General features: G+C 47.7%; 1 protein-coding gene across 2 annotated transcripts in view; it reads left to right on the top strand.

The window, feature by feature from the left end:
- Window positions 1-26350, top strand: part of SLC24A3 (solute carrier family 24 member 3) — a 99915-nt gene that overhangs the window by 4710 nt on the left and 68855 nt on the right. For both annotated transcript variants that reach the window (XM_066547751.1, XM_066547752.1), the window contains exon 2: window positions 13275-13415. The gene's annotated coding sequence lies outside the window, so the exon portion shown is untranslated. The remainder of the gene's footprint in view (window positions 1-13274; window positions 13416-26350) is intronic.

A 26350-nucleotide genomic window follows, 5' to 3' on the forward strand; every position in this document is an offset into this window, starting at 1 on the left:
TAAATTGATGGCAACTCTCTGGTAGTTAGGAAGATCATTGGGTTTTTTTCTGGTTTCTGTTCCTTTGGAGTGGTTTAAGTTACCCCTTCTGGACTTCCTGTTGATAAAGCCTTCCCTAATAATAAAAGCTGAAGAAAACAGCCAGGTTTTGTGAAACCTGAGCCTGAAAATTTCAGAATTTTATGGTTTGGAATGGAAACCACATGAGGTTCACAGGAGTGCAAGGGTCTGAGGGATGCACCTTAGGATCCAGTGCACAGCTTGGTGATGGGAGCTGTACTGTGCTGTGCTCTCTCTCCCAGCTGCCTTTCACAGCCCACACTTGAGCTACAGCAGCTAATTTTTAAAAACAAATTTAGAGAGTTTAAAGCTTTTACTCTTTTTCTAGCCTTGCCTTCCTTGCCCTTCTCTAGAGCAATCTTTGGGGTTTGGAGAGCACTGGGGATGTTGAAAAGCTTTGTTCTGCTCTGGGTTTTATCAGCAGGAGCCAAGTCAGACCGATGCCAAAAGCCACTGGTAACCTCATCCTAATTTTTTTCCGCTGCTGTGGCTTCCGGGGCAGGATTGGTCAGGCATGCCCAGGTGTGGGCAGCGTGTTCCAGGTCCTTCCATGCTAATCATCCCTTCCTGCAGACATGCTCTCAGGAGAGCAGGGCTGCACGGTGAGTAAATCCTTGTGGCTGCTCGGCATTACTCACACCATCAAAGGGAAAGCCTGTGGAAACAAGGTGGTAAATGTGTGTAATTTGCAGCTCGTGAACGGGTTCTTGGCTGTCCCTACAGGGATGCAGGTGTTCTGTCTCTCCTCCCTGTGGGATCCTTGCTGGACTCTCAGACTCCCGCAGCCCTGAGCAGCCTGTCCTTGTTATTTACTGCCAAGGGCATCTGCATGGGGAGTTTACAGTGAGCTGGAGATCCCTCGGGGTTGGATCCCTTTGTCTTGTCCCATGGCAAGGTTCACATTCCCTTTCCTTGCATCACCTCCTGCAGGAGGTCTGGTCTCCACAGCAGTCAGCAAAGGAATATTCAGGTGAGAATGAGCCCTGATTTTGTCGCCTTGGGGTCCATAGCAGTGGAGCTGCTGGGACAGCGAGATGGCCATGGGATGAGCCTGCCGTGCCCAGGAATTTGGGAGGGTGTTGAGGCCTCCATCACTTTTGGGAGGATGTTGAGGCCTCCATCACTTTTGAGAGGATGTTGAGGCCTCCATCACTGATTTAGGAGACAGCTGAATCAGAGGACCAGCTGTACCTGTGTGAGACAGGAAATAGGTGCAGTCCCTGTGTCCGTACTGTCGCATGGCTGGATTTCAGCTTCATGCTCAGATTTAAAATTGAAGTGGGTACAATCTCTAGATGCTGAGCTTTTCTTTAGAACCAGGCTGAGAAGACTCTGGAAATAACAGGATTTCTCAGTGTGCTTGATTGTTGGAGGGAAGAGAAGGGAAGGGAGTGGGACAGGATGTTACATCCAGCAGAAAGGGCTGGACTCCAGGCCAAAATAAAGACTGAAGCTTGAGGTGAACTGGAGATGTTTAAGCTGGGTTTTTCTTGCTATCTTTCTTTTTGGTTTGTTTGTTTGTGGGTTTTTGTTTTGTTTTCCATTTTAGGTTTGATATTTTGTTTTTGTGGGGTGGGGTTGGTTTTTTTTGTATTCCTGGGACTAGGAGCATTGTACCAAGGACTCCAGGGAAAGGTCCTGGGCCTTGTTCTTCTGGAAGAAGGGAGGCATTGAAGAGGAGTCCAGATGTGGTGTCCAGGGAGAAAGCTGTGTGAGACAGTACTTGCTGGGACTTTATTTGCCTTTTATGGACTCTTTTGGCTAACATGGAATGTCATCTGCCTGTAAGCCTTGCCTGTGGGAAGCAAATGGTCCCCAGGTCCTGGCTGGGACCTGGGAATGGCCTGGAGGAGTGGAGGGGAGCAGGGTGTGTTTCCAGCTGTATCTGGTGCCCCACATTCTCCTCCTGCTCAGCTCTGCAAGGCCAGGGTACGGCTCCTGCTCAGGATGTGAGTGTGTGTTGGGAAGAGGAAATACCTTCTTTTAGTAGGGGAAAAGCTCTCTGGGGCACAAAGGAGTGTCAGGTGGGGTTTGGAGGCATGGGTTTGGTTGTTTTGGGACGCTCCTGTGCCGAGCTGGTGTAAAGTGGCTGGGATGCACAGCCTGGCATCCTCGCTGCTCCTCCTATGATGTGAGCAGAGCTCAGGGCTGCGTTTGTGTCCACAGGCAGTCGGGATCAGGGCTTGCCTTGCAGTGTGTCAAGTGCTGGGGCCCAGTTCAGGTGGTTACCCCAGCCCTTCCCCACTCTGGCCATTCCTCAGCCCCCAATCCTGCTGGGGCAAATGGGAGCAAGCGTGTCCACAGCCTGCGAGGGAGGGAAACTGAGGCACGAGAGAATTTGTGGGGTTCTCCAGGCTCGGGAGTGACAGGTACCCAGGTGGAGCCCTGGTCCTCAATGTTCTGCCCTGTCCCTGTGGATTAGCCCTGGGAAGTGTGCCTGTCCCCGTGGTGGCTGAGGGATTGCAGTGCACAGCAGCAGGCATCACCTATCCAGTGAGAACTGCAAACAGATTTTAATGGTTCGATTGGGAAAGAGCTTGCTGAAATCCAGGAAAAAAATCTTTTTGATATGCAAGCCAAAAACATGCTAACTGAGCTACAAACAACTGAAGGGTCTGTTATTAAAATCATCCTTATTCAGAGATAGACTCAACTGTTTTTTTTTCCCTAAGATGGCCAGAACATCCTGTAACATAAAGCAGGAGGAGAAACGAGCCTTACATGGACATTCCTTTTTCCTCTGACAAGACCTACCCTCCAATTCTCAGTGCACATATACATGGTAGTTGATTTGTGTGTTGTTGAGAGGATGGGGCAGAAAGAATCTCTTGTAAACGATTGCAGCAATTCACTTCAGGAGAACCTGGTCCCAGCCGTACACAGCTTGTTGTTCAGCAGGTTCCATCAGCTGTGCTCACAGCAAGGTGCTGCTGGCTCTGTGCTCCAGCTGGGACAGCAGTGGCATGGCAGGAGAGGCAGGCAGCACTTAAAAACACCCTCAAGTTAGTTAACTTTGCTGCTGGCTGTTGACAGAGTAAAACAAATTGAGTTTGGTGTTCTTTGGATTTGTTCTTGCGCTAAATCAGAGGAGGCAGCAAATCAAGCTTGTTCAGAAGTGGAGGAGTTGTCCAAGAAAGTGACTGAGTAATGTAAAAGCCTCTTGAATGAAGAAATGATCCAAAGGGAGATTGCAGGGCTGCCAGTCTCCATAGCAGAAGCATCTTTGTGGCCTCCTCTGGACTTGCTCCCTCAGGTCCATCCATCCTTCTGGTGCCGGTGGAGCTGAATTCCAGGTGGGGCCTCACACAGCAATATTTTTAGAGCTTTGATCATAAGGCTATTTAAAAAAAAAAAAAAAAACAAAAACCAAACCAAACCAGGCATTTTGTTTCATTTTATGAAAACCATGTAGTGTCCAAGGCAAGCGTGAGTTCTCTTCTTGCCCCCCACTCGATGCCCCTGGGGCGTGGGGGTGGCAGAGCTGCTCAGGGGAGAGGGAGGCTGAGGACCCGGGGCTCTGGGGCTGGCATCTCAAATTGTTTAAATTGCCTCTGGTGGCACAGTGCCAGCTGACACCAGCTGAGAATCTGGACAGAACAACTTGTCCAAGGTCACCTCACGGGCTAAGAGTGGAGCGGTGAATTAAACCTGGGTCTGCAGAGTCTCACTTTAGGGTAAATAAAGAATAAAGAGCTTCTTGGAGGGTCTGCCTGGCTTAGAGCCTTATAAAGAAAGGACAGCCTCAGACACTTGATTCTGGTATGATGTGGAGCACTATCCTTTTCTTCCAGGACCTCTGGTTAAAAACAATTTTTTTTTTCCTCTCTGTAGTGTTATTTATTTCCTTAAAACACTTTGTAGCATTCCAGGCTGGCTTCGTTTCTCAGAGAAGGGCAGGGTGTGCTGCTGGGGACTGGTACCTGCTGCCTTTGTGCCTGTCTTTTCTAGCAGGTAGGGAAATTCCCAGGTGGAAAAAGTAAGAGTGCAGGTGCCAGTTTGGGCAGGGATTGCATCCATGTTATCTACTTTTAGGGGCATTTCAGGGATCTCCTAAGGAGCCTCTACAAGCTTTAGCCAAGCTTTAGACAGATCTCCCTTGAAAGGCCTCAGCAGCTTTGTGCTCCTGGGCCACCCTGATAAGGACCAGTGCAAAACCTGCTGAAGCCAGGGATAGTTTTTGATAGTTCTCTGCATTGATCTGTGGTGATTTATGAGGAACTTCCTGGATGTGTCCAGAGAGGCTTTCGCTTTCCTCGTCCCTTTCCTCGTCCCTTTCCTCGTCCCTTTCCTCGTCCCTTTCCTCGTCCCCTTTCCCTTCCTTTCTTTAAAAGTGTTTTTTTCAGTCACCATTGTATTGGTTTGGGTATGGGAGAGAGGACAGGAGTCCTGTTATAATTCAGGCTCTGCAGCAGAGGGGCACCAGGCTGGGCAGCTGCCTGTTGCTGGAGGGATCCCAGGACTGATTCCCTCCTGTGGGACTGGGAAAAAGGACCTGGAGGCACAAAGGACAGTGGGGTGAGCAGGACCTCCCTGCCCCCTGAGGCTCTGCCAGTGCTGGGGCTGGCACCCACGTGCTCAATGATCCTGGGCTTCACAGCCACATCCACCAGCAGGGAAATGGATGTCACGGGAGGGATCTGTGGCAGGACAGGACTTACTTTTTCCAGCTAGCCCAAGCTGGCAATTTTAACTGCAATGTGCCTGGCTCCAGCTCTGCGATTCGCAGGCTGCTTGGCCACGTCCCTCTCTTCCCTGACTACCAGATTTATTTCTAGATATGTTTGCTTACTCCTAATAAATGTTAGAAAGAGATGTCCTGAGGCTTATAGATATATTTGTCTGTAATTAAGGTAGGATTAATTGCTTAAAATTGTGTATAAGGGCCTGTTATGAGATCAGCAGATAGGAGCATGGGATAAAATGCATAATGAATACCATTATGTTATAAATAATGGACACAGCCAGTGTACTGGCATCCCCGAAAGGTAATAGCTCTTTCAATATTTAATGGAGTGGCTACCTGAGGGAAACACTCTCTTGTCACTAAGGTGATTTTCAGCTTGGCTTGGGGACATACAGATGGGTCTGAAGGAGGGCAGGAACCCCTGTGCAGTGGGGGGCACTGTTTGTGGTGACAGAGGGGTGTGGAGGCAGGCTTTCCACCAGGATGCTCAGGGTCCCGGGTGCTCCCTCCTGCTCTCAGAGCCACCAGATCCATGTGCTGGCCAGTGGCAGGGAACAGGACCACAGGGAACAGGACCACAGGGAACCTGCGCCTTGCTCTCCCATGTTAATTCCAGCTGTTAATTCCTGGGAACCAAGCTGCTTTGGTGTCAGGAACTCAGTTTTGCTGGGGAGGAAGGCACAGCATCAGTTACAGGCATGTTCTCAGCACTGACAAGAATCATCTCAGGGGTTTTCTGAGCAGATGCAGGAAAAGGGGAATTTCCAGTGCTCCCTCTGCCAGGCCTGGGTTCACACCTCTGTCCCCAGCTGCTTGTTTCACAATTCCCAGCTCCTCCACACTCCTGTCCTGCTATATTTTATCCCTGTCCTTTCACTCTGTCCCTGGAGCTCTGCACTGCTTGGGAGGGCTGGCTGTCAGTGAATTTTCCCCATGTTAGGAATGCTTTTGGGCAGCAAATCCAGACTTGGTACCAAACAGTGGAGTTAAATACCAGAGCCAGTGTCTTGTCTGGGGCTGAGACTTGTCTCTGTTCCCCAAGTGCCTTTCCAGCTCTGTGGAAGCAGTAAATAACAGCAATTAAACAAATACCAATTACAGATTCATGTGGTGGTAGTACAGGGAAACACAAGGGGAAAGGAGATGTAGGGCAAAAGGACAGGAGAAATTGTCTTTTCATCCTTCATTCTTGTTTACTTTTATGCAAGATCCAGTTTTTTCATCATCTTTTGTGGAGAAAAGCATGAAAAAAATCTCTTTTGTGATCTTTCCCCTATCATCAGAGATACCAGAGTGGGAGACAGGGCTTATGACAGTCTTTTTTTCCTTTTCTTTCTTTCCTGGAAGGGGTGGCTTGTTTTTAGTGCTCCTTCCACTAAATCGTGTTGCTCCAAGCCCTGTCCAGCCTGGCCTTGGACACTGATAGAAATTGTTCAGGCAAAGCTACAAGGGTGTCACTTTTCAATTTAACTGGGATAAAGTCATGGCTTCCCCCATTTTTTGTTTTGGTTTTTTTTTTGGGGTTTGGTTTTTTTTGGTTTCTTTTCCCAGCACATTTTCATGGTATTTTCAGACTAAATTGAATTCTGCAGAATTCTATTTAGCTAGAAGTGTAAAAGAGAGCAAACCAAAATGAAATATTTTATTCCACTAAAACATTTCATCTGACCCAAAACCGTCTTTCCTCCCACTGCGTCAGCTCAAAATTAGGAGAGAAATTCATAAATGTGGGGGGAAGGAGCAGTGACTGCTCAGCTCCTGAGCACAAACCCCAGGTATTCACCCCTGTCACAGGGGCTTGAAATACACTTTGTTTTTTCACTGCTTTTAAAAGTGAAAAACTGTTTTTTTTTCACTGCTTTTAAAAAGATAAATGCCTTCTCCAGAGAGTTAGCTCTTTCTGTAACACGTTACCCAATCCTTCCGAGAAACAAGGGTCTGTCTGGTAACAGTGAGGCTCTCAAGTGCTCCTTTTCCAGCCTTGTAAGGTCATGATTGCCAGGTTCAAGCAGCCACAGGATCTTGGAATGGTATAAAAAGTAGCTCTGTTAGTGATGGAAATTCAGCTGGAGATTAATTCATTGCTGCTCTTTTTTTTTCTCCTCTCTTGTCTACCATGAGGAAGGGAAATCGTGATGGATGGTTTTGATAGGGATGACCCAGATGTGCAGCCACCTGTAGCACAGCCCTGCTGCTGTGACTCCTGCCTTCTGTGAGCAGGGTTTGCTAGTGGAATGTGGGAAAGGGAGAGAGCAGGGGCTCTGGATGTGCTTTAGGATTCCCTGGCATCCCTCACTGGGAGCAGGGATGAGGGCGAGAGGCACGGGAAGGAGTTTGTCAGGGAGGGGAGCTGCCTCAGGGATGTGTTGGAAAGGGGAATTTGCTCTCCATCTCCCTTTCTGCCTCTGAAAAGTTCATTTCTGTTTATTTGGGGCAAGGGGGAAAGCATTGGCGCCTGCAGCAGGGTAGTGTGAAGGATGCTGCTTCACCTACTCCTGCAGTTTTCCTCTGTGACAGCCATAAGAGCAGGAGGAGGCAAAAGCAGTTTTCTGGCTGGTGTCAGGAGACTGTTCCATGCTTGGGACAGAAGGCAGAAGGAAAGGGCAGCAGCTCTGTCAGGGGAGACGTGTTGTGTTGTGTTTGTGAGGTCCCCAGGACGAGGTGAGAGATGAGGAATCTGACTCCGTGTTCTCAGAAGGCTGATTTGTTATTTTATTATATTATATTAAAGAATGCTATACTAAAACTATACTAAAGAAAGAGAAGGATACAGACAGAAGGTTTAATAAGAATGAATAATAAAAACTCAGGATTGACTCCTCAGTGTCTGCCACAGCTGATGGTGATTGGTCATTAAGTAAAAATAATTCACATGAAACCAATCAAACATGCACCTGTTGGTAAACACTCTCCAGACCACATTCCAAAGCAGCAAAACACAGGAGGGAAAAAATGAGATAATACTGGTTTTCCTTTTTCTCTGAAGCTTCTCAGCTTCCCAGGAGAAATCCTGGTGAAGGGATTTTTCAGGAAATGTGACAGTGCCAGTGCTGTGCCAGCGAGCTCTGGAAATCACGGCGGGCAGTCCAGGGCTGTGAAGCACAGAGACGGTGCCAGCAGTGCCCAGACTTTGCACTGTGCCAGGTGAAATGCTAATGGGATGAGAGTGGCAGCAGGGAGTGAGATATCCCTGAGAAACCAGAGCAGAGAATCACAGTACCCAGAGCTGTTGTACAGACCAGCAGGAAGCTGCTGCCTTGAGAATTATCTGAATTTGGGCAGGGTCACAGAGGGATGTCTGTGGTAAAACTGGGGAGTTTGTAGAAGCATGAAAACATTGTCAGGAGAAGTAAAACCCTGTTTACTTTAGAGAGGAGCCGAGTCACACGAGGCTGTGACAGGGAGAAGTAAAAAGTGGTATTTTTTACCAGGTGCAGAACTTTTTTACTGGCTTCCTTTTGCACTTTATTGTAGATCAAGAAGAACAGAATGGTCAATTTCATGGTCAAACTGATACAAATACTAGAGAAAACATAAGTTGCTGTACAAACTGGTAATGAACAATCATGGAAGCTTGGAATAATGACATTTTCAGTAACAGTTTTTGGCACAACACAGAAGGTAATGATTGACAGAATTTTATCTTCACTTAACTAAGCTTAATCCAGCATCCTCTGGGATGCAGGAACCAAGGAGTTCTTGGGGAGTCTGTTCATCTCTTGCAGGGATACTTTTCCATCCCCTGGGCTTTGCTGTTTGAGGTGGTGCAGGCACTTCACCTGGAGCTTGATGAGCCATGAGTGCATTTCTGCTGAGCTCTGCCTGTCCTTGAAGTTTCTTTGCTCTCAGGGTGGAGCAGAGGCAGGCCCCAGCAGCATGCGTGTGGAAATTTCACTTCCAGAGGTTGGGCAGCTTTTCAGAGTTAAAATAAACCAAAAGTCACATTTTGCTGTTGCCATGAGAACTGTGGAGCTGTTGTTGGACCTTCGGAGTGTGCTCTGCCCTCCCGACTCCAGCTGGGCTTTGTTGAGAGCAGTGCTGGGCTGGGAGGGGCAGGAGCTTTGTGGGACCCTCAGTGGGCTCTGTACTCCTTAGGAGGGAGCTGGGGAGCCTCCCTGGGGGTCTGGGGAGCTGTAGGTTTTGTGGGGGCTGTGGGTTTTTTTCCTACTGATGTTGACATAGAAAATATGTCAGAGGGTGTGTGGTGAGGGGCTGTTGGTGCAGGGACCCTGCCCTGCTTGGGTGCTGCCTGCAGCTTGGCTCTGCTTCTGTGCCTCACTCCTGTGGTACAGGTATTATCAGCCGTGTGCTTTCCTGCCCTTCTGCACCTTTCCATATAGGTCAGGAGCCATGGAAATACAGCTTTGAAATCCATGGAAATACAGCTTTGAAATCCATGGAAATACAGCTTTGAAATCAGGTGTAAGGAGCAGGCTGCTTGTCAAAGCCAGGTGTAGGATTTCTGGGGCTTTTGTTGTTTGGGATTTTTTTTCCCCTGAGGATGCTATATTTATGGTCCTGCCTGCTGATGATTTTGGAAGAAAAGCATCTCCCAAACCAGCCTAGGCAAAGGGCTAATCCATTTATGACCTGTTTATGCAATCGCAAGCTCAGATCCTGGTGGTGGCTGTCTGCAGTAGGTCTGGTGGTGCAGGGGCTCACTGGACATGTCCCTGAGGGTCTGGGGCCACAGGGACAGGGCTGTGGGAGGGCAGCTGTGGAGCAGGGCTGCAGCTCCTTCAGCTGTGTGCTGATCTTCCAGCAGGGCTCCTCATTCTGTCCTCAGGCCACCACACCACTGCTCTCCACCTCTGTGTTGGCTTATGCAGAAGCTCATGCTTGTTCCAGCTTTTTTTCTTCCCCCAAAATATTTCCCTGTTGTAATAACTGCAGGAACGATTCAGGGAGACAGAGATAATTCAGCTGGTTGTGAAACCAACCCTCCAAAACCCAAAGCTGCCACCATGAGAACAATAGATAAAAGGGACAGACGAGAGAGGAGGAAGGGCAAGCATATTTCGGAAAAGCTGTGCTGTTTTTGGCTCTGGCCAACAGTTTGCATAGAAAGTAGTTTATTGTCAGTGGGAGCTGTGGATACCTGCCAGCTCTCCTGTGCAGCAGTGCTTTGTGCCAGAGAAAGGCCCTGCCTGTCAGGTCTTCCCTGCTCCAGCCCCCTGCCCATCAGCTCTTCCCTGCTCCAGTTGGCTGCTCACAAGCACTTTTCCATCTTTGTTGCCTTTCTTCACCTCAGCATTGTTGAGCCGAACCCTCCACTGCAGTGGATGAGTTTTTTCTCCTCTTCCAGCTCTGGGGTTGGCTGCTCTTGTCTCCTTTGACTTCTTGGAGCTCCCTGTCCCATGGGACCCCCATTTCCACACCAGCCTGCTTTGTACCCTGCAGGAGCTGGGTGTCTGCTGTTCCATCTCATTGGGGTTCCTGTGCCTTGCTTGTTGCTGAAAATAAATGTGCCTGTGAGATCAGAGTGCAGTTGGGGAACGTGAGGATGTTGTTCAGCATTGTAAGGTGGTGTTCTTCGTGCTGGGAAGTGCAGCCAGGATGAGTTTGGCTGTGTTTCTGCAGCACTGAAAGTTGTAAACTCCAGCCAGAGCCATCTGGAATAGCGTAAGGAGCTCCTGAGTTCCCACGTGGAGATCTGGGTCACACACAGAGCCTTTCCAGGAGTTTTGAGCTGTCTGATCCGTCCTTTTTTCCACTCCACCTCACTTCCATGCTCATAAGTGGAACAGGTGAGCAGTGTTGCTGGAGAGGCTGAGTCTTGCAGGGACAGGAGCTCCCGGCAAGCACACGCTCGTGCACTCCCTGTCTTATGGAAAGAGGCTGCTCGAAATGCAGCGTCTGCATTGTCTTAGTCCTGTTATGAAATGCAGAGCAGGCACAAAGACAGGGAAAAATGACTCATGGGCTTATTGTCCATGGGAATATCTCGGGGAGGAAGTGCAAGTCAAGCTCTCCAGAACCTGGGTTCTGAGTGTGTAATGTAAAACTGGTGCTGGGTAATTGTGGAGTTGTGGAAAATACCTTGTTGCAACGTTCAGTGCTTGGAAAAGTAATTCTCTCTCTTTGAAATACGCTATGGTACAGAACTTTGGAAAAACTCTTCATTGTACCAGAGCTTTAGAGGGTGTCACAGTGTTGCTTTACTATGAAGCCAGCAGCTAGAACATTAATAAGAACAGCATTCCATCTCACTAGCCCAAAATGGCACTGCAGCTGAGGCAGGATGTTTATCAGTCTTTACCTCTGCTGAGAAAATGAAGAAAACTCTTTGTTCTGGTTCCCATTAAAAATCATCCAATCCTGAATAGCTACAGTTGAGAAAGAAAACTGTTAGCTTCCTTTTTTATAAGTTTTCCTGCTTTTCCTTAGGAAGAAGAGTTTGGCCGTGGTGGTGGTGGCCTGGCAGCCCTGCTGTGGAATTCTGTGGCCAAGGTGATGCCCCTGGTGCTTGTGCCTTGTGCCAGCACCTAAAGCAGGGCAGGCTTGAGCAGCCTCCACCACACCACAAGGAGACTGGTGCCAGCACATGGGGAAACCACAGGGACCCTCTTATGTGTCACTGAGTGTCCTTGTTAGCAAGGTTAAAATCTCCATGTGTCCCTGTTTTCACAGGGAAATCCTTGGAAGGCCAAAGCTCTGAAAAAGGCTCATCTCTAACTTCTATTTTCTATTGCTCTGTTGAGTGAAATCTGTTTTAGAATAGAGATGCCCTAGGCAGGATTTTAGGGGTGGTGGGCTGCAAATTCTGCTGTGGGACAGACAGCTGGCCCTGTTCCAGCCTGGAGGTGCCAGAGGAGAGCTTTTCCTGGTGTCAGTCACTGCGTTGGGCTCGGCCGTGGACCAGGTCCACTGCTATTTACTCTGATTTTTGCCAATGCTGGATGTAGCCTTTGTAAACACTCCTATTGCCAAATTAAGCTTTTCCCCTTCCAAAGTCACCTTAAATGACATTGTTCTTCTTTACCCCTCGCTTGGAAGAGTTTGCCACCCGAGAGAGGCAGAGGCTCTGCCTGAGGTCAGGGGCCGTGGCAGTCTCTGTGTCCTCCCTCCCTCATGCCATTGCTCCATGCAGTGACACAGAGAAGCCTCTCTGGCTTGGAAAAGAGTTCCTCTGCTTTGAAAGCAGCTTGTATGTGGAACTGAAACTGCTTTGCTCAGGCTACCAGAGTGTTTGTTGTTAGGGGAGATCCCTGATGCTGCATTACCGCTTGTGCTCCTTCTTGGAAATGCAGCCCGCCCGCTTCCATCAGCTTAATCTTACTGGTGCTCACAGACTAAACTGACAGCAAATTCCATTCTCTAACATTTGTAAAGCATTGAAAGGACAAAGTGTTTGAAGCTTCAAATGATTGCATTTGGTTTACCAAGGTAAATGGGGTTTTTTTGCTTAGAAAACAGGGGTACTTCAGGCTGCTTTAGGCTCTTCCCCCAAACATGCCCCTAGATGACTCCTGTGTATCCTGAGAGAATTGGTCCCATTTACTGCTGATGGCCTGGGATGCAGATTCCCAGGCAGCCCTTTCCCAAACATTGCCTCCTGGCATGGCATGGAGTGGCCTGAGCAGAGCATGATCTGTGCAAGGCAGACGAGTCTCAGGTTGGGCAGCCCTCTCAACTGGATGTGCCAGGGAACCTAACACAAGGCTTGGAACCTGCAAAGAACCTTTTCCTTTGTCCTTAATCACCCTGTGAGGCATTGGCCCAAGATTTGAATCTCTACCCCACTGCTTTTTTGCCTGTGATCTGTTTCCAAAGTAGTGGACAGAACTGGGAATAATTCAGAAATCCTTGTGAGAGAGCCCATGTTCTGCTTGTAGGGAAGGGGATTAATGGGTGGGAGGAAATCCCTCTCAGATGCTGTTTGTTACTGGAGGCCTGCAAGGTCTCCATTGCAAGTAGGCTGATTTGGTGTGTGGGTATCTTCTGGCTTAAAAAAAAAAAAGAAGGGTTTTTTCTTCCTCCCTTGAATCTGAACCAGCATAGGAGGCGTGGAACTGACACATGAGCACGTTTGTCCAGCTGATTAGGCAGACATGGCATGTCCAGGGCTGACCAGCCTTGTGCCAGGAATATTGTAGAAATCAGCCAGCTGTCTTGTTGACATTGCTAAAACAGAGCTTCACTTAGCAGCACCAAGGAAAAGCTGAAGGGGAAGCAGAGCAAGGGTTGAGTGAGTCAAAGGTAGTGAGACAAGTTCTGCCCCTCGTGTTCACGGATATTTCTTGTTACTGGAGGTGTGGAAATGAGCCAAAGGCATGCTCTGGCTTCAGTCAGATGGTGCTGGGTGGGAAAGCAGAGATGCTCTCCTAGGATGAACTTCAGGAGCTGTGGAGGAATGCACCTGGCTCCCGTGGGATGGGGAGCTGCTGGCAGTGTCCATTCCAGTGGGCTTAGAACCACTGCCCTTTCAAACCCGAGGGGGCACGGGACCTTTTAAAATGGAAATGTTCTGGCTGCTTCAAGATGATCAGGAGTTGCCTTTCCTCACGTGTCCACTGCTCTTTTCCTTCAGGTTATGATGCCCTGAGCTATTCTGTGGGAGATGGTGACAAGTGGAGCGGGCGGCAGCTCCTGCAGGCACGTGAGCAGAACGTGAGTGACGTTCCAGAGGATGGGGGACAGCAGCTCTACATCAGAAACTGCACTGAGCCAGGTAGGAATGAAAGCTGCCTCCAGCTCCTCAGTCCTGCTGGTGGCTTCCTCACATCTCTACTGCCAAGACTTGCTTATTTTTAAGTCCATAAATGCATTTCCTCAAGTTTTGGGGAGAGGAGGGGAAGGGTTTTTTTCTCTGTTCTTCAGGACTAATGTAGGTTACATGCCCCAGGAGAAATTCTAACAAATCCAGTTCTGGCTGCACTTCTCTGCCTATAATTTTTCCTCTGCCATAATCCTTAATAACATTTCTGGACAGATGGATGATTATGGTCTTTTTTAGACAGCAAAAACTTGTACAAAAATTCTTCTTCCTCAATTTTTGCTTGTTTGCATAACTTTAGCACAGTGCAGACCCAGTGTTGCAGCCTCACATCAGCAACTGGCAGTAATATTTTCCCCCACTGTGCTCAGCACCTTCTGTTTCACTATTGCAGCTGTTCCTGCTGCCCTCACCAAATAGAATGGTCTGTAGGAAGCATGGGAGATTTTATTTGTGGTGAGTTTATTTGTGGGAGATTTTATTTCTCCTGGGTTTCCCCCCCGCTTTTTTCAGAAAGTAGAACAATAACTACTGAGCACCCTGTGTTTTCTCAGGAGAGAGAAAGCAGAAATACCTAGATCTGTGAAATTACTGTTTCCTCTTGAAATTGTCATGATGTGGCATTCTGTAGTAGAAACTGATGCAAAGTAGTGCAGAAAGGAAGTGAAAGTGACAGAGTTAAGGTCCTGCCTGTGGTTTTGTCGATTTTGTTTGGGTTTTCACACTGCAAATGCAAATAACATTAAGTAGTGTTAAGTACTGTTGGTGTTAGGCCAGGTGGCAGTCAGAAGCATTTGGGAGTGTTCCACTCCCAAAATTCAGTGTCTGTGGGAGTTACCTGTTGAGCTCAGAGGGCTGAGGGTGACCTGCAAGGATGCATCAGTTGTGCTGCTCAGCAAACAAGTGAGTAAAAGAGCTGGCAGGAGGGCATGGGCACATCAGTGACAGGGGTGCTGCCTGTCATCCTGCAGCAGCAGAGAGCAAAGTGCTGTTAGCTGTGCTTTCATGTCTGAAAGTGTGGCCAGGAGTAGGGTGGCTCAAATCCTGGCACAGCCCTGGCAGCAGGAACTGTGCTTGTCAGGCAGAGCTGCTGGAAAGCTCAATCCCAGGGCAGCACAGCCCTTCCCTTTGGATCAGGTCCCAAATCGTGGCACAGCACTTGGGGTTTCACCAGGCATGGCTGCTTTGCCTTCTCCAAGGGCTGCTCAGGGAAACTGGGGCAGTTTGTGGTGCTGTTGCTGAGCATAATGCATGAGTGCTGTGTAACCAAAGGCTGGGGGCCCTTGTGACCTGGGAATCTGCAGAGCTCAAACCTCCCTTCAGCATCAACTGTGCTGGCCTGCAGGTGCTTCTCTTTCCCTTGAGCAGGTGTCAGGAGGGAAAGGCTGCCTGAAAAAGAGTTTTTTTCCTGCTTACTTCCCAAGTGAACCTGTATAAACACCTTGCAGCACGGCAGAAATGGATTGTTTAAGAAAGCAGTTTTACCTCACCTGCTGGTGGAGGGGAGTGGAATGCCTCCTGTTAAAATGTGCTGTGGTTTTTTGCAGTGCTTGGCTTCTGTGCTGTGTTGGCAATAAACACACCTTGACCTGCTAAAGGGAGGATCTGTGTCCTTTAGCTGCTCGGGTGATTGCAGGCTCATTTGAGTGCCTGCCATGACATTTGCCAACTGCTGCTTTCATTTCCTAATGGTTTATCCAATGACCTATCTAGCATCATTTCATCATCAGAACTGCTCCAGATAGTGGGGGTTTTGCTCTCTTTGCCATTGCAACAAAAACTGTAGAAATATTAAAGTGGCGAAATGGACTGATTCCAGCCTAAAGACCATTTTTAGGATTTTGTTTTGTTTTGTTTTTTTGGCCTTTTTCTGAGAAATGCCCATCATGGGCTCTGGCCTGGTCCTGTGGCTGATTGTGGTTGTGTTGAGTGCCTGTGGAAGCAGAACCACAGAGCAGCCTGCTGTCTTTTCTAAGGAGCCTCTTGTCTCTTGGTGCCTCTCCTCTCAGTGTCCAGCCCTGCAGTCAGGGCTGCTTGTCCCCTCCCTCTTGGATCTTGGTGGCTTCTCATGGCAGTGTCTGCTGTCTCCTATCCATCCCCTTGTCCTTGTAGTATCCACGTGAAGGAACTAGAGATGGGCAAAAACAATTTGGACAGTTTATTCACTGGAGTAGTGATACAGTTTAAATGAAACACTTGTGATTCTGGGCCATGTTTGACAGTTTCAGCTCATGCAAAAGATGACGAGGAAGGAGTGAGAATGACTTGTGTCAATTCAGGCAAAGTATCATTTACTCACCCAGTCCTGTTCAGAAATGTGATTCACCCACTAGAAGCCAAGAAAAAGGATTAAGCTGGTTTAATGTTGGGTCAGGTCCCTGTGCTGCCGGATTCAGAGCTCAAATTGCACTGGAGGAGCTCCAAAGCTTGCTCTTCTTTCTTTCTTTCTTTCTTTCATTAGCTGCCAGAAGGTGACAGGCTCTGGGGCTGTGTCAGGGTGGCATGTCACATGTCTGGAGGTTCAGGTGGGAGGGGGTGCCCAGGTCCCTGTGCCAGCTCCTCACCAGACATATGCTTCCTCTGATGAGCTGTCATCACCTTCTTTCCTCCCCCTCTTTAGCACTTCCACTCCACCTCACAAAGGCTGCAAATAAAGTAACAGCCGTGCTTAAATGTGCTGTTTTAAAGTCATTATCAGTAATGGCAGGAAATACTTGATTGCTGCAGGAACAAAAAGGTCTCCCTGTATTCATTTAGACCCTCAGGCATAAAAGTGCTTAAATTAAACAGCCAAAGAAGTTTTTGTGCAATTATTTTTTTTTTACATTTCCTCATCTTATTTCAAAAGCAACTTTATCAATATTTCTCCAGTGAGTCACAGCTCATGGTAGTGTAATTTGTAGTGCTTGGCTGTGGAGCAGGTAACCCTTGTTGAATACTTACTTGTGGCTGTGTTTTTGGAGCCCCTTTGGCACTGAACCACACACCCAGACCCCCAAGGGTGGAGCTGAGCATTCTGATCTCTTTCCTCTCTATTGTTTATGCACGTGGTGGGCTTTATGTGGTGGGAGTTCTGCTGGGCTGTCATGTCCAGAGAACTGCAGAGTTTAGAAAGGCCTTCTTCCCAAGCAAATACAGCATCCTATTCACTCTTCACATGAGTGATTTAGTGTTTTGTTTTCCTTTTTTTCCTGTTCCTCCTTGAGCCTCAATCCAATTGAAAGTTGCCTTCCCTCAAGCAAAATTAATTTTATCCTAGCAAAATGAAAAGTAAAAATTTGTTCCTGCCTTGCAAGTTGCCAAACCTTGCTTTCACTTGGGGGAATGTTAGAAAAATAAATTGCTGTAAGTTTAGTAACAAAATATCCTTGAGGAATAGCAAAAAAGATGTTCTCCTCTCACTGAGCTATAAGTTTGGTGAATTTGACAGAAATTTGCTCGAACTTCTGCTTCCACACTTTGCTTCTGTTTGTCAACTTCAGACCTAAAGCGTCAGAAAAACCAGAATGTTGGGGTTAAAACCTCAGAAATGCAAACAAAACCACACTTATTTCTTCTGGGTTCTTGTGCTGGCAGGGAGCTGGGTTCTCCCTTGGTGCAGCCAGGAAGGAGAGATGTTCTCATGGTGGGGACCAGGGGCTGAGCTTTGGTGCTGGGGCTCAGGGAGGTGGGTGCTGGTGCCCAAGTTGTGCCCAGACACTGGATTTGGCTGTGTCCCAAAGCTGCACCTCTGTCTGAGTGAGGGCTCTGGAGCTCTCCTTGCAGAGCTTCCTTTGTTAGAAACCACAGTGGAGGTTTTCCTTTTCTCTGCTGTGCTCTGGACTTGCTCGGAGCTTGGGCTTCACCTTCTGGGCTGGGCTTTTTTGTGGGACTGCTGCATTGTAGGGTCTCTTAGCAATGAGAGGTGGTCCCAAGTATTTTCTCTGGGATTTTTCAGCCTTCCAAAGTGTGGCTGAGTGCAGGGGAGTGCCCTGAGGCAGGACCTGGTGTGTTCTACAGCAGGGCTGTACCTGGACAGTGTGCCAAAGGGGAAGCTCAGAACAGCTGCTTTTGGCTGGGTACTTGAAAACTCTGAATTGATCACCAAAACCATGCAGTTCCCTGTAAAACAGGGCCCTCTGGACATACACAGGAGGCCAGTGGTGTTCTTCTTGCTAAAATTTTACCAGTGTTCCCATGTGATTATGTGTGCAACTCCAAGAGCCAGAGCTTCAGGGAGGAACATAGCACAAAGGTTGTGAGATTAAAATCAAGAGGTGGTAGTGCTATTACCCAGTTCATCCTCGGTGTGTTCTGTTGCATCAGTGAAACAAAAGGAGGAGAAAGCAAACTCCAGATTCCAAAGCCAGCTTTGTCCCTGCAGTGTGCAGACTGAGGAGAGGTGCTGAGCTCCAGAGTGTCTTCCCCAAAAAGCTTCTGTCAGTTTTTCCAGAATCCATAACTACACACATATCAAACAGCTTTCAGCCCTGAAACTTGAGTTAATGCTTGAAGCCCCTGCTCACACATTCATGTTTGATCTGTGAAATACTATAGACACACCAACATTTAAAGCATATGCTGATAACTACTTGCTCTGATTTCCTTCATTATCAAGCTTACTCCCTCTACCCTTCTAGCATCATAGACACACTTTCAAACAGCTTAGGAAAGACACTGTCCTTCATGTGATCTGCTCAGGAGCCTCATACTCTGTCCCAACAAAAACAACTCACACATTTCACATGGCCCGGGGTCAGCAGGCACCGAGGCAAATTCCTTCATTCCCAAATTTCTTGGTACTGCAAGTCTAAAATTTTTAACAACCAAAAATTTACAGCAGCACAGTAATTAAACTGCTTGTTCTGAGGGAAAAGAACCTTGGCTCAGCCTTCAGAGCCTCAGCACAGCCGGGATGTGCACCTGTAGTGTGGGCAGATCTCTCAGGCTGGGACTTGTTTGCTCCACTGGTGATGCTTGTGATGAGTCTGTTTTAATTGCTTAACTGTTTTAATTCCTGCTTTAATTGTTGTTCCTGGTGGGAAATGCTGTGTTGTCATGGGCTGGCTGTGCAGGGAGGGCTCACAGAGCTCTGGGGGAAGATCAGTGTGGCACGCTGCACAGGGAGTGAGGAGCACCAAAGGTTAATTGCCTGTTGCTGCCCAAGAATCATGTTCATAGTCTTGAGAAGTGATGGCAAGGGGGGAGGAAGAAAGGAGTAATCCTTGTAGGTAAAAAAGAACAGAAGCTGTATACTTGCTGCTGCCCAAGGCACAGGAGGAGGAGATTTGAGAGTCTGTCAGAAGTGCAGCCCCATCTGCATGGTAGCTCTCCATTGGTGGAGTGGGGAAGCCCTGTGTCCTTTTTTATGATTATGTTTCCCCCCTCTGGAATAACTTTAAAACACCCAGAAATTTTCTTGGTTTTTGGATTTATTTTGGCTTTTTTCCTCCATTACTTTTTTTGTTTGTTCTTTGTATCTAGAGGAATGAGGCTTGCTTCCTTGACCTTTCAGCAAGCTTTGAGTAACCCAAGCTTGGTTATTTTGTGTTGTGGAAAAGACAGCAGAGAGGCTTGAAATACTGAAAGGGGACCCTTGCTTCCAAATCTTTAAATGCCTTTGCATTTAAAAGGTGTTAAGCAACAAAGCATGACTTCAAATGTGAATAAATATCACATTGTGCCTCCCTGAATTGGGTTTTACTTCTCTGACACTTGAGGATGCCAGGCTGCTGCTGTGCATCACTCTGGTAATCTGAGAAGTCTTCCATGAAGCCTGTGACCTGAATTTCTAAGGAGGCACAGAAAAAAAAAGAAAAAAAAAATTGTCAAGTCAGACTTGCTCCTTTCTCTGGGAAGAAAATGCACTTGGATTTTCACATGCTGAGCATGGAAAGCAGCACCAGTGGAGGGTTTGGGGCTGGCAACTGGGAAGAGCCAATGTGGTCGCCTTGTTTGGTGGCTCTGGCTGCCTCAGGCCATTGCTGAGGTGCAGATGGCTGCTCACAGCTGCAATAACATTGCAGTGATTGTGTACCAGATGTAGATGTTCTAGACTGGCCAGATACCAGAATGGTTTATTTTTTTTTTTCCCACACCTGAATTATTCGCCTGGTGTGATAAATGCAAATTGTCCACTTAGCATTGAAAAATACATTGCTGCATTTTTGTAAAATGTCCTGATTCTCCCCAGGAAAATTTGTGCTGCTGTAAATTTTTGGTTGTTAAAAATTTTAGACTTGCAGTACCAAGAAATTTGGGAATGAAGGAATTTGCCTCGGTGCCTGCTGACCCCGGGCCATGTGAAATGTGTGAGTTGTTTTTGTTGGGACAGAGTATGAGGCTCCTGAGCAGATCACATGAAGGACAGTGTCTTTCCTAAGCTGTTTGAAAGTGTGTCTATGATGCTAGAAGGGTAGAGGGAGTAAGCTTGATAATGAAGGAAATCAGAGCAAGTAGTTATCAGCATATGCTTTAAATGTTGGTGTGTCTATAGTATTTCACAGATCAAACATGAATGTGTGAGCAGGGGCTTCAAGCATTAACTCAAGTTTCAGGGCTGAAAGCTGATGTAGCTCTAAGATCCAGGACAAGCCTTTCTTAGAGTTCTGTTTTAAATTTGGTATTTTTGAGCTATTACTGCAAAGGAAGAAAAATAACATCTGGCCCCATGTTGCAAACTGGATTTTTGTTGCTTGTTTTTTGGTTCTTGCCAGTAGTTAGTAGTTAAAAATCAAAGGTCCAGATTTTCCACGAGTGTAAATTATTACTGGCATCATTGACTTCATTGCATTTACACTAGATTTAAATGACCAAGAATCAAATAAACCATCCCAAGTCAGGTTTTAATACAGTCAGGGTGGAGTTTTTATCATCTGCAATCTGCATTTTAAGCAGTGCTTAATTGTGTAGTTTTTATATCCAGACACGTGTGTAAATTCACTTATGCATGCACAGAATAATGGCTTCATGTATTAATGCTGAAGCAGTTTGATTTAATGTGCAGCAGTGGGTAAAACAAAAGTATTTAATTAAAATGCCCTTTTTTTTGTGGACTGCATTAAAAAGAATTCCCAGATTAGATACTGGCTGCCCCTATGTGCAGGTCCTTTGTCATTTCCCTGCTGCTCCTGTTAGGAAATGGAGAGGTGAGTGGTTTTTCTTTCCCAAAGATCCAAAGATGCCTAATGCTGGCAGGGGGGTGGAGAGCTCCTGCTTCAGCCCAGCCTCTTCAGGGGCTCTATCTTGGGATCAAAGTCTTCTGTGCTGGCTGTGATGAAACCACACAGAAAGGGGGATCACCCCTCCAGTCCAGAACTGTCCATGCCAGCAGGGCACGCTCCAGGCAGATGGGGGGAGTTACAGAACAGGGTGCCAGCTGCTTGGAGTGTTCAAACCAGGCACACACCCCATGGTCACCAGCATGGAGAGCACTCTGTGGATGCTCATCCAGGGATACTGAGTGGTTTTCAGATTTGGTTTCGTTTCCATCTTGAATGTCAGGATTTTAGAATATGGTCAGATACCCTAAAATTTCAGGATTTCAGTGTCAAATATCTTCTAAAAGGCTTATGCTGGAGCTTTGGGGAAAAAAGTACTGATTGTGGGGCAGCAGCTGCCCCAGTGCTTCATGAGCTGTCTGGCAGCTTCTCTCCTGGGGGAACTGCTGCCCCCCAGCTCATGGTGTGCCTTTGCCAGTGACCAGAAGTAGTGTCCAGGCAGTGCCACAGCTTTCTGTCCTCAACCCTGGTCTTGGCAGTGTCCCTTATAGGCATGAGCTTGGATGAGGATCTGACAGAAACTCTCAAGGTTGTTTGCACAGTCGTGGTTGTGCCTCTCTGCTGGAGGGGGAAATACTTTGGAATAAACCCTTTCCTTGGTTTTATATGTATGTGCATATCAAAAAGAGAGGTGGGATAAAAGGAAGCAAGCAGTCCTGAGCAGAGTGAGTGTAACCAAGGCCAGTCCTGATGAACACAAACACAGGAGCAGTGTCAGCACAGGCACCTGGTGATGGATGGGCAGCTGCTGACAGCCTGAATGGCCACTTCTAATTAGCACTCATTAAAAGTATCAGAAGAAACCAACTGGAGGATCAGCTCCTGCCCCCATGAGTGTGAGTCCCCCGTGACCCAAGCTTGGCAAGCTGTGTGGCCCAGGAGAGCATCCTGGTGATTCCCCAGCACTGCAGCTCCACTCCCAAAGGGCTCTGAGGAATCATGAGCCAGAGGTGTGCTGCCTTCCCATCTCTTAATTGGCAGCAGAAGAGGAGGAAAGGAGAAAGTGATCATTATTTTATGTTAAAACAGAGATAATTACTACTCTAGAATTTCACCAGAAAACAAAGCGGCGATTAATTATTGATCGTCAGAACTCCAGCACAGCTCAGCAGAGTGGGGGTTCACATGTCCTGGGGGCTGGGACACGGGGAGCCCTGTGCCTTGTCACTCTGCAGGGATGGCTCCCTCAGGGGGAGGCTGCTTTGGAGTCTCTTGAGGCTGCTGCCCACGGGAGCTCAGCCTGTTGCTCCATAAAACCTGGCTGCAAGCTGAGTGCCTGATGGGATCCCTGCCTGTGCTCGTGGTAGAGATGTCAGTGTGCCACAGCATGCCTGGAGAAGGGCCCTGGCAGTGGCAGAGGTGGCTGCTCAGGCTGGAGGGGTGTGTCTGACCCTGCCTTCTGGCTCCCTGTACACCCAGTGCCATGTTCACTGGGAAAAGCGCAAGCAAAGTGTAAGATGTGTTTGCCACCGGGATGGGGCCAGTGGCCTGAGTGACACTTCCCCAGTGCACTCTTGCATCTCCCAGTTACCAAGTCAGTAACTGGTATCTCTGTATGAAATAGCTCCTTGTGTCTCATTTTCCCTGGGAATTTGAGTGTTTCCTGTACCCTGTGCGAGCCTTTGTGCTCCACAGTAAGAGTTGCTGAGCTTTGTGCTGCCTCTTGAGAGGAGGCCAGTGTGATGAGGAAAATGGAAGGAGGGGGCATGGATTTTCTGTGAGAGGACACCAGAGCCACTCTTGAAGCAAGCAGGATCTCAAGGATGTCCTCCAGGGCAGTTGGTTGCTGCAAGGACCCTCAGTGAGGCAGGATGCTTCATGCAGGGATACAGTGACTTTCCTGTAGCCATAGCAACAGCTGGAGATGTGGTGGTGGCTGCCAGCATCCCTGGTCTGATGGGTCTGTGAGAGAGGTGTGGCTGCAAGGCCAGGCAGGGCAGGGACCCACAGCCATCCAGGTGAGCAGGGCAAGTGTGCTGAGACTGTCCAGCTGTGCTGACAGATCCTTTCTGGTCACTGCACTGTGCCCCCAGCCCCCAGAGCTGAGGGGTGGGCAAGGGACCAGACAGGACAGCTCAGAGAGCAGTGGACAGGGCAGTGCAGATGGATGCTATCCCACGAACCATGTCTTGGAGTGAGACTGTTGGATCCCTGTGGAGCCAGGCTCCTGTGGGTAGTGCTGAAGCTCGCCCTCTCCCCCATCCCCAGGTACCAGGATTACAGATTTAATCAGGATGCAGGAGCTGACAAATACCTGGACTGGGAGATGGAAAGTTCCACTGAGCCACCACCACTCCTGTGCTTGGGGGGAAGCTGGCAGTGGGGGGATGGAGCTGGTCATGCAGCCTCTGCTTGAATTAATTTTATGTTCTTCTTGCATTTGGGTTCCTCCTTTGGACATGTCTTTCCAAACTCACTTTTTCTTAAAAAAACCCCATAAATTCCAAGTGAAGCTTTTGCTGAAAGCCAGTACATCTTCTGCCCTACCTCCACTGCCTCTGTGCTGAATGGTTTGGATTGAATCTCTGTCTCCTGGGAAAGACTCACAGGGACATTTAACCTGCCCTCAGAACAGAATCAAAGAGTAGGTGAGCGCACAGGGAGCCAGGAGGACCCAGCAGCCCTCAGAGCTGAGTTATGTGATACATCCTTACCCATAACCTGCCTGGCCAGGTTTCCTTGGAGCTCCTGGTGGTGTTTGGTGGCTGCTGGAGGACCCTTGGTGTGCAGGCACACGTGCACCCGTGTTGGAGCACACATGTGACAGCCTGGGTGTTGCTTGCTCTGCAGAGCACTTGGAGTGCTCTGCCCAGCCAGGGACAGCAGAGCTGAAGACAGGATCGACGTTTCTTCCCCTGGCAGATTGTTCCATGTAGGAAATTCCCTGCTGCTTTGAGCCTATAAATCAGCATCGGGTGGTCTTTTAAGGGTGTGTGCTGTCAGTCAGTTTCCCATCCTATTCTGACTTTGCAGATCCATGGCACATTCCCAGTGGAGGTGCAGACTTGCCTGCAGCCAGTGGGACTAGAGAAAGTCTCGTTGCTTTGACTCCTTTTCCCAGCCCCATGGATTTTTGATCCCACAGTGACTCTGCTTCTGCAGTGGAGCTGGGGTGTCACTCTGGGGGACAGGGCTGGTGCCATCCCCTCCTCCCACAAACGGGGTGCTGCCAATCCTGCTGGAGCTTGGGCAGGCAGAGGGCTGGTGGGGTTAAAGCAGAGCCTGTTGCCCAATTTCAGAGGGAGGAGGTTTGCAAGCAGACCGGTTTTAATTTACTGCCTTGTAATTAATTGTTGTGGTGTTGTTGTGGGTCCCGGGACGAGTGAGAGATGAGAATTGACTCCCAAGTTTTTAGAAGGCTGATTTATTATTCTATTCTATTCTATTCTATTCTATTCTATTCTATTCTATTCTATTCTATTCTATTCTTCTAATGCTATACTAAAACTACACTAAAGAAAGAGAAAGGAGACATCAGAAGGTTAAAAAAGAATGATAATAAAAATCCTGTGACTGACCAGAGTCCTGACACAGCTGGACTGGGATTGGTTATTAATTAAAAACAATTCACATGAAACCAATCAAAGATGCACCTGTTGGTGAGCAACCTCCAAACCACATTTCAAGCAATCAGATAATTATTGTTTACATTTCTTTTCTGAGGCTTCTCAGGAGAAAAATCCTAGCAAAGGGATTTTTCATAAAATATAACAGTAATGCTGCCTTATTTTTCTACTCCCACAAAACCAGCAGAAGAAACACATACTTTAAAGTTTATCTGTAAAACTCAAAGAACTAAGTGAACTGCTCAAAGGATATTGCTGTGAGTGTATGGAGAACTGAAGCAACCTGGAGGCTTGTGCTTGGTGCTGGGAAGGTGCCAGGCTGTGTGCCATGCCAGGTTTGTGCTGGAAATTGCAGAGGAGGGAGGTTCTGTGCTGTGCAGAGATTCCCCTGCTGGGCAGGACAGGCTGTGTGGGAAGCTCAGGAATGGTTTGGGGTGCTGTTGCCCATCTGACAAGTTGTGTGGCACAGCAGCAAGGGCTGGGGCACTCAGGGCTGTGAAAATGAGGTCATCTGATTTTTTTGGGGGTAAACAGAAACTGCTGGGGTGGTTCTGTACGGAGCCTCAGGTGTGGCTGTCAGGGCAAATCCGTCCTTATTTCTTGACATGCTTAGCAGCAGGCACAGTGGGATGGCCTCAGAGTGCTGACACAGGCAAACACGCTCTGGAGTGGCTGTGCACTGTTTATATGGAGGTGAAAATACTTACAGGAAAGGCAGAATAAATACTTCCCTCTGTTGCCTTTATTGTTCTCTTTTTTAAAAACATTTTTTAATTTTTTTTTTGGCTTTTCTGTGTAATACTGTTTTGTTCACTCCAAATTTCAACAGAACAGTTTCACCTGCTTTTTAATTTTTGGGTGAAAGTGCTTGAGACCCTCATATTCACGTTTCAGCATGATGGTGCCACAGGTGATGCATCCTGTTCCCAACCCAGAGTGTCCCCTCAGGAGGTTGGGAGCAAGCTCCAGGATCCTGTGGAAGGCTGGAACAGCTGAGGAGAAACCTGTGCTGTTCCAGCTCTCCTCAGGCAGTGTGTCCTGAAGTGGGAGATGGAGCTGCAGTTTTTGGATTGAAGCACTTTGTTTATAACATTGGCTGCAGCAAACAAGTCTGGAGAAGCATTAAATCCTGAAGCAATTAAATGTATCTGCAAAGATTTTTTTTTTCCTTTTGTGAGATCCTTTTGCCAGCTGTTGTTTATGGAAAAAATCTCAATCTTTTTTATGAGAACTGTTTTTAGGTTTCTTTGTGTTTGGGGCTGATTTATACATTATGCATTAGCTCGGAAAGGCAAAACATTTATTTACCAGCCTGAATATTTAGAGGAAGAATAAGTGGGAGTCAGTGCAAAGCCTGTATGGATAGCTTAGCTAGAGATTCAGAAGAACTTTCCTGGTGTTAGGAATGGCACAATTAACTTGTAAGGGAAGAGTCAGACAATAAATGGACTTTCCTCTGCCTTTGTGTGGGTGACCCCTGTGGTGGTGTTCACAGGGGTACCAGGACAAGGGAAGAGATGAGAATCTTGACTCCATGTTTCAGAAGGCTGATTTATTATTTGATGATATATATTATAGTAAAAGAAAATTATACATTAAAACTATACTAAAAGAATAGAAGAAAGGATTTCATCAGAAGGCTTGAAAGGAATAGAAAGGAATAGAAAAGAATGATAAAATTTTGTGACTGACCAGAGAGTCTGATACAGCTGGATTGTGATTGGCCATTAATTAAAAACAACCACATGAGACCAATCACAGATGCACCTGTTGCATTCCACAGCAGCAGATAATTATTGTTTACATTTCGTTTCTGAGGCCTCTCAGCTTCTCAGGAGAAAAGATCCTAATGAAAGGATTTTTCATAAAATATATCTGTGACAAACCCCTCTGCCTGCAAGGCCTTGTGCTCCATGGTTGCTGCACAAAGATTACAGAAACCCCTCTCTCTGCTGGATCCTGGGGACTGACAGCAGCTGGGGATTTCTCTGTTGTTGGAGGTACTGGCTTCATGGAGGCCAGGGAAAGAAGGGACACGTGGAATGGTTCCTGACTGGGCTGGCTG

This window comes from Molothrus aeneus, chromosome 3, assembly GCF_037042795.1.
Source record: "Molothrus aeneus isolate 106 chromosome 3, BPBGC_Maene_1.0, whole genome shotgun sequence".
Classification (NCBI taxonomy): domain Eukaryota; kingdom Metazoa; phylum Chordata; class Aves; order Passeriformes; family Icteridae; genus Molothrus; species Molothrus aeneus.